The sequence below is a fragment of the Ixodes scapularis genome, unplaced genomic scaffold (genome assembly GCF_016920785.2).
Source record: "Ixodes scapularis isolate PalLabHiFi unplaced genomic scaffold, ASM1692078v2 PGA_scaffold4__175_contigs__length_147842914, whole genome shotgun sequence".
Classification (NCBI taxonomy): Eukaryota; Metazoa; Arthropoda; class Arachnida; order Ixodida; family Ixodidae; genus Ixodes; species Ixodes scapularis.
The window spans coordinates 2,429,212-2,436,838 of NW_024609879.1; positions in this window are offsets into that span (position 1 = coordinate 2,429,212).

Sequence of the window (7,627 nt, forward strand, 5' to 3'; positions counted from 1 at the left end):
TTACCAACGTTGGTACAATGTCCTAGAGGTTGTAGTGGCAAGAGCGGCGCTTGGATACAGTATGCCGCGTAGGGAGGCTCTAGTGAGGGTGGGCGCAACTCAAAACCTGGAGAGCGTTTGCAATTTAATTGCGACGCCTGAGGGAGAGGATTCGAGAAAGGATATGCGCCAATGTTGCCTGCACGAGAGCAGGCGCCCGCTCTATTGCAATTCTGTTGCTCCATGCGCCTTTCCTCCTCTCTCCTCGCATGGCAAGCAACGAACGCCTTGGCGCAGCCTCTCTCGCTTCCTTCTCGCTCCGAGAATTGCAAACGTCGAGAGGAGAAAGCAGGGTTGCCAGACAAGCAGCAACGTCCAAGATGGCGGAATTTACCATTTTTCGCGTTAAAAAAATACTTAACCCATCGCAGCAAAACTGGTGGCTGTGGAAAAGTAATCATTTATACCTTGTGTAAATTATTCAAGCACCTTAATGGGCCTCTATGACCTGAGTTAGGAAAGAAAACGACCCTTTGCCCCGTAGACTCCCAGCAAAATTTAGCAATTAAATGGCGTCCATGTCCCGTGATCCCCGATCTAGGAGTTGCACCCACCCTCACTTGAGCCTCTCTAGGGCCGCGTGAAGACGGCTAACGTAAATGGCCGCAGGGGGAGAACGTGACGCTGGAGTTGTGGGCCCGAGGAAAAGTGGTGGCGCATGTGCAATGAGCGAAGAAAAAGGCGAGGCTGAGGCGGTACGCTTCTCCCGAACGTAGCACCGTGTCACTTTTCTTTGTGGTGTAGTGGTGGGGAGTCTACACCGTTCCGTTTCCGTCTCGGTCATGAATGCAAGGAACGAAACTGACACACAGCTTCGCGCCGGGATGAAAGTCGGGCCACCCGGACAACAGGGGCAGCCGGAGCACCAGCGATCGTAAGCCGTCGCTGTTTCGAGCGCCAAAGGAGGATTGGCGCAGAACACAGTGGGAACAAAATCTTAAACGAGAAGATAAACGCCTCGCCGAGACATCAGCGGTGTGCGAGAGAAATTTTGAACCCTGCCTTATCCTTCGGGACTCTGTGCACATCGTCAATGGCGAAGGGGTTAGGATTCCACGGAGTAGGCCAGTGCTCGCGGACGATGCCATACCACTTTGCTGCATTATTTCCAGGCGTACGACTCAAAGGCGATGCCCCGTGAATGGCCAACAAGGAAGCGGACAGCAGTAGTAGTGACCCAGCCAGTGAAGAAAGCCCGCCAGTCGCGCCGAGACATTCATGAACTGTCGATTTCTCCGCCTGATGAATCCGACAAGGCGAGCTTCATAGGTGCTCAACACACTGCGTTTGTAGAGCACCTGAAGCTGCTTACACAGTTTTGGTCGCGGATTTACATATCGAACCACTCTGGCGTCATCTACGCGACATCACGTCTTTACAACACGGAGAGTGCGGTGATTTCCTACGAAAAGGAACGCGATCTTTGCACCAAACCACAGAGGGTGTTGCTCAGTGTTTCTTTCATTGACGAGAAACGATCGGGCTGTTTAAGTTTGTGTTCATATTGCATTTTAATGCTTCCTGTACTCCCAATCGAGGTATTTTTTTCTTCAACAACTGCCTTCCACAAAAGAAAATTGACTATATGTCCAACAGTTGCAGTGGCACCTCGGCCGTTCTGAAACACGCTCGGCCTTGCACCTTCCACAACGCTGGTCCCCGGATCAGCATCACGATGACAAAAAACTAGGGGTGTGCGAATATTCGAAATTACGAATTCGAATCGAATATATTCCTTATTCGAAACGTATTCGATTCGAAAATTGCATATTCGGAAGTTATCGAATATTCGGCCAAAGCGACTATTCGGGAAAAACGGCGAATATTCCCACAAACTACGAATATTCGAGCAAGTAACGAATAATCTTCTTGCCACGCATTAAACCTAAAAATATGTTTATTCACTGAAAAAGGCGTATGATGCGTGCGTTATCGGTCTGCTGCTTTTCTATCTGTCCGATGGCAGCAAGACAGGGTCAGTTTCGGTTTCTTTTTCACAAAGCCCTTTGTTGTGTTGCGCTTTTATAGCAATATGTGATGTAATTGCGTGTTCTATAAATTGATACAATAAAGCGAACTTCGAGAGTGAAATATAAATATAAAATCGTTCAGCCTTTCCACTCTGGCGAAGAAGGAAGATTAGCGGAGCTGGTACTCGATACAACTGTGTGCTGCTTCTTCGTCGTCGTCTGTTTTTCGCACCGTTTCCTACGATGAAATCCCACCAACGCGCCCGACTATCCATTCTTCTATGATAGCTGGAAAGGTTGCCGCCATCTACGAGCGACGGCGGAAACCATACTGGTTGTGTGCTTGCCGCCGTCGCTTATAGATGGCGGTAACTGTCCAGGCAGGTTTGTGTCGACATACCGGACTCGATCCTGGGGAATCTTGCCCTTAACATCTCCGCTGTAAAATAAATCTCGAGAGTGTTATCTAATATAAATGTATGAAAATTAAAAAAAGAAAAAGGTAGAATCCAGCACGAAATTGCGTCGCCATCGACAACTCCTGTCTGGCACTCCCGCGCAGTCAAAACTAGGGATGTCGCGAACCTGCCCAGGTTGGAGTATGACTAAGTTTTACTTTTTCGAACTTTCAAGGTGATGTTCAACAAAGGTTTGACTGAAGTTCTAATTTTGTGCGCATGCGCGAAAATAAAAAAAAAACACAAAAAAACAGCGAGTTGACTCAACTGGCGGAGGAAAATTGCAATATTTGTTGGGTTTATTGGCATCACTGGTTCACATCAATACTAATCAAAGCGTTAAAAGCGCATATTTTCGCTTTCATATGGTGTAAACATTGGTAGCCATTTTATAAAATATAGAATCAACTACTTTCTAAGTTATGTTTTTCCAAAATTCGAAATATTCGTGTAGCAGCCGGCCAACACTGTCCATAAGTCAAACTTCTTCGAACTTTAGGGAAATTTCGCAGGTTTCCCGATTAAAGGGTTTTTCTACTGGTGGAACTGTTGGCTTACTTTCTGAACACGTTCAACAGTTAATTTTCCTACACAATAATTTGTAATGAGTGCATTACTAGAAGCATCTTTAGCCTGCTGCAGTCCAGTAAAATGCAGTTGTATTGATTTATTTTAAAAAGGAAATAAAACTTGCTGTTTCCTCTTGTTTTGCAATTTTTTATTACAAGACACATTTTCGATATTCGATTCGATATTCGAAGCCCGTTTTTTGTCTTAATCGTTTTCGATTCGTATTCAAAAATTTCAATATTCGCACACCCCTACAAAAAACAATACACCAGATTATTGTTCCGCTCACCAGTGAAAGAGTGCGAGATTTATCGAGATCTATAAATCTATATTTCCCTGTTATATCAGTATTGCGTGATTTCTTTCGCAGCTATTAAGCGTGCAGCCGAAGTGATAGCGCTGCTGAACGATCTGAATATTCCAAGTAGGGGATAGCACACACTTTAGAGGCATTAGTTCAAAGGCCGAACTACAATTTTTCACATTAGCAATTATTCCGCGTCGCGAAAAGCTTGAGTTGAACCTCAGTAGTACGCTCCGAACAGCGCAGACGACGGGTCTTACGTTGGCGCGCTCCTAGGGCGCAGTACAACTCAAACAATCTCCCTCAATACACGCGAATATTCCAAGTAAAGGATAGCGCTTACTCTAGAGTCATTAGTCCAAACTTGAGAACTTTAATTTTTCCCATTAGAAATTCTTCTGCGCCACGGAAAGCTCGAGTCGAACCAGAGTAATGCGCGCCGAACAGCGCCAGCGACGGGGCTGACGTTGGCGCGCTCCTATAGGGATCTAAAATAATATAAAAATTAAATAGCGCAAGGGTTAGACACAGGACAGAACATGTAGACAGGAGAAGCGCTAAGGAAGCAGCATGTAAATAGACCGAAGAAGGAAGAAAGAAGATATATAATAAAAGGAGAAAATTGAAAGGTATATACAAAAAGGTAGGAAAGAAAAGGAAGAAAAGAGACGGAGCTGCGTAACTAAATTAATTCCGTGGAATATATTGAAATTAAGAAAAAATACTATAGCTGAAAGAAAGAACAAGTTGAAAAGACTAGAAATTCCCGCTGAATCAACCTCAAGTTGGCAACCGAAGATAAAATAATTCTTTCTCACTTAATGCCACCGATGGTGCACTCACACAGGCGTCTTCCTTTTCATTGATGGTTAAGGCCTCGTATATTTCTCGTCAAGTTTTATCTCGGAGCAGTCGTATGATTTTCATTTTTGTCAGGATCGGTTGGCGTTTACAGTCTCTAACATGTACTGCCAGATGCCCCGCTGGAGTTGATTCGAGTGAGGTGGCGTGTTCCCGCAACCTGGTGTTGACGCAACGGCCTGTCTGACCGACGTATATCTTGCCGCAAGTTAATGGTATTTCATAAATTACCTGGATTTGGCAAGGTACATACAATTTCTTGTGTTCGACGGTGCACTGAACTTGTCGATCTTGAGGATTATTCATCTTTGGACACAGCTTCTTGAGCTTGTTTGGTTCAGAAAATATGACAGGGATGTTATATCTAGGCGACACCTTTTTCATGTTATGCGACACCTGGTGAATGTAGAGTATCACTGCAGTATACGCTGTCTTGGGGGTTTAGTTTTTCTTTTCCCTTTCGAGGGCTGATCATTCTTTCAACTGGCTCACACAAGATGGTACTTGGATAGCCAGCAGTCGCAAGCCGTTGTAATTGGTCTTCAAAACTCTGTCCCGCCTTGTGTTCGCACGACTTCTTGAGGGCTGCATTGAGACAGTTGTTGATGATTGCCGTTTTTATGAGTTTTGAATGCGAAGACTCGTATTGAAGTAGTCTTTTCTTCGACCTTGGCTGATATATCCAGCACGTGTGGTATTTAGGGATCAGCACAGCAGCACCACGGTGTCGTCTACGCTCGAAATCTTCACGGGGCGGACGCCGCTTTTGCCACTATCACTCTAAGAAAAAATGGAGGAAAAAAGTAGCAACGGCGCGTCTTCCTCCCTTCTACTGACGCGCCCCCAAGCGGACATGAGAAAAAGGGAGGAACGAAACGTTTTTCTCCTTCTTCAGGCAGACGGGAGAAAGCTTTCGCCCTCCCGACTCATCTTCTTTCGGTTTCGTTTTTCGCGCAGGTCGCGCACGTTGTTCAATAAATAGCTGTTAAGTTGGTTGAGCCTCAGCGCCAGCGAAGGCCGCCTGAAATTCCGTCTCCTAGTAAAAACGTGAATATCATTTCGGTTGCATTGACGTTTTTATCACTAACTTTATCGAACGAGCAAACGAAGTCGCTAGAAACAGCGAAGTTCCGGAGCAGTGCCAGCAGCGCCACGTACACTGGGTAAGATGGCCGTCTCCGGTTTGCTTAGTTAGTATGTATGATCTCTATGGATTTGCAAACTCACGCGGAACTACAGTAGCGTAACCACGCGGAACTGTGTCGGCGTTTTCGACGTTATGGATATCGCAGGAACTGCGTCCAAGACAGGCAGGTTTTGCTGCCGGCTGCCTGGGTGTCTTCCGTGCTGAGTTCGGTTCTGTTTTCCGATGCCGAGTGCAACCGGCGTTCAACGTGGTTCTGTGTTTGTGCGTGTCAGCAACATAGCAGCAACATCATGATGGCAGTGTTGTAGGTTGTGAACAGAAGACTGGAATTATCGCAGATGTGACTGCGTGTTCGCGTATCAGTGGTGTAACAACAAGATGAGATCGTAAACCGTCGGGCATTGATGCCGCTGATCGGGACGCGTGATCGGAGGGGGTTGACATTTCGCTTTTCATTAAAAATTCAAAATACCACTTGAGGGATTATGTGCAATCGATCGACGTGCGGATAGTCATGTTAGAACGCTGGTCTGAACAGTAAGCTCCTATCGTGCAGTGGCCAATGACTGTCGGTTGTTTCGTCCCCGAGAGCGATTGCGCTATGGCGAAAGGACTGAACACTACGAAAACGTGACGGAAAGTACGTATATTTACACTGTGGAATTTTATCTTTAAAAAATGATAATATGTAAAATCGAAAAAAAAAAAGCTACCCTTTATTTTGCTGTTTAAATACACTACGGTTCCTGGAGAAACTGCAGTCCAAGTGGCGCGCTGGGCTGAGCGCTAGAAGTTTTCGAGCTCGCCACGGCGTAGCTTTGACTAGGGAGTTGCGGCTTTGACTAGGGAGGCTCAAGTGAGGGTGGGTGCAACTCGTGCAACTGCTAGATCGGCGATCACGGGACATGGACGCCATTTAATTGCTAAATTTTGCTGGGAGTCTACGGGGCAAAGGGTCGTTTTCTTTCCTAACTCAGGTCATAGAGGCCCATTAAGGTGCTTGAATAATTTACACAAGGTATTAATGATTACTTTTTCATAGCCACCAGTTTTGTTGCGATTGGTTAAGTATTTTTCCAACGCGAAAAATGGTAAATTCCGCCATCTTGGACGTTGCTGCTTGTCTGGCAACCCTGCTTTCTCCTCTCGACGTTTGCAATTTTCAGAGCGAGAAGGAAGCGAGAGAGGCTGCGCCAAGGCGCTCGTTGCTTGCAATGGGAGGCGAGAGGAGGAAAGGCGCATGGAGCAACAGAGTTGCAACAGAGCGGGCTCCTGCTCTCGTGCAAGCAACACTGGCGCATATCCTTTCCCGAATCCTCTCCCTCAGGCGCCGCCATTAAATTGCCAACGCTCTCCAGGTTTTGAGTTGCGCCCACCCTCACTAGAGCCTCCCTAGCTTTGACTGCATTCAGGTTGATCGAAAAGCGGTTTCTCACTCCGTGAAGCATCACTTCCAGCTGAGTGAATATCCGCTCTACAGAGATTAATTCAAGACGGCAATTGCAGCTTTGCGCGAACAGCCCAAATAGAAAAACAGACACTACAATAGAAATAGAGGCTATGACGTGCCGTGTGGGAATCAAACTCATGGCTTCGAACCGCATTGGAGCGGCTTGATTTATTGGCTTTCAAATAATTACGGCATGATCGAGCGTTTACTTTTAATAAGAGATTCATTCCCTGAGCCATTCAAAATACTCTCAGGGGTATGACATTGCTCAAAAATTATCAACCTGTTGGGATTTTTTTTTTTTTTGCGTGTTCAGTCACCGTGAAATTCCGTACGTTCAAGATGACCAGTATAAAAGACGGAAACGCAGCGCTCGGGTGTAGTGTTCGGGTTAGTGTGCCGTTGTATTGATATTTGCATGTGCCATGTATGTGTATGTGCTCAATGTATGATGACATGATGCTTGTAGTACGCGTAATGTGTGTATAGTAGAGGATGCAGAGCGCGATGGTGGCCTGAGAAAATAAAAAATATTTTGTTTTGTAGAACGCGAATTGGGCAGTACCTAGCGCATCCTAGCCTAGCTACTTGCAATTACTCTGCTTGACCCTGCCATCTGGTGGCAAGCGATTTAACCTTTCACGCTACACGATAAACAGCGGCTTCGAGTTTGTTCTTTTGAGAGCGGCTTTTGGTTTCGCGGATGGAGTTTGCCATTCCTCCGTGATGTGCGGTTGACGAAGGAATTGTGATTCGAGGAACACCAAAGGTAGGACGTAAAGTGTGCGAAGTAACTGGGTATCGGTTGTCTCCGTTTAACATCTCAGT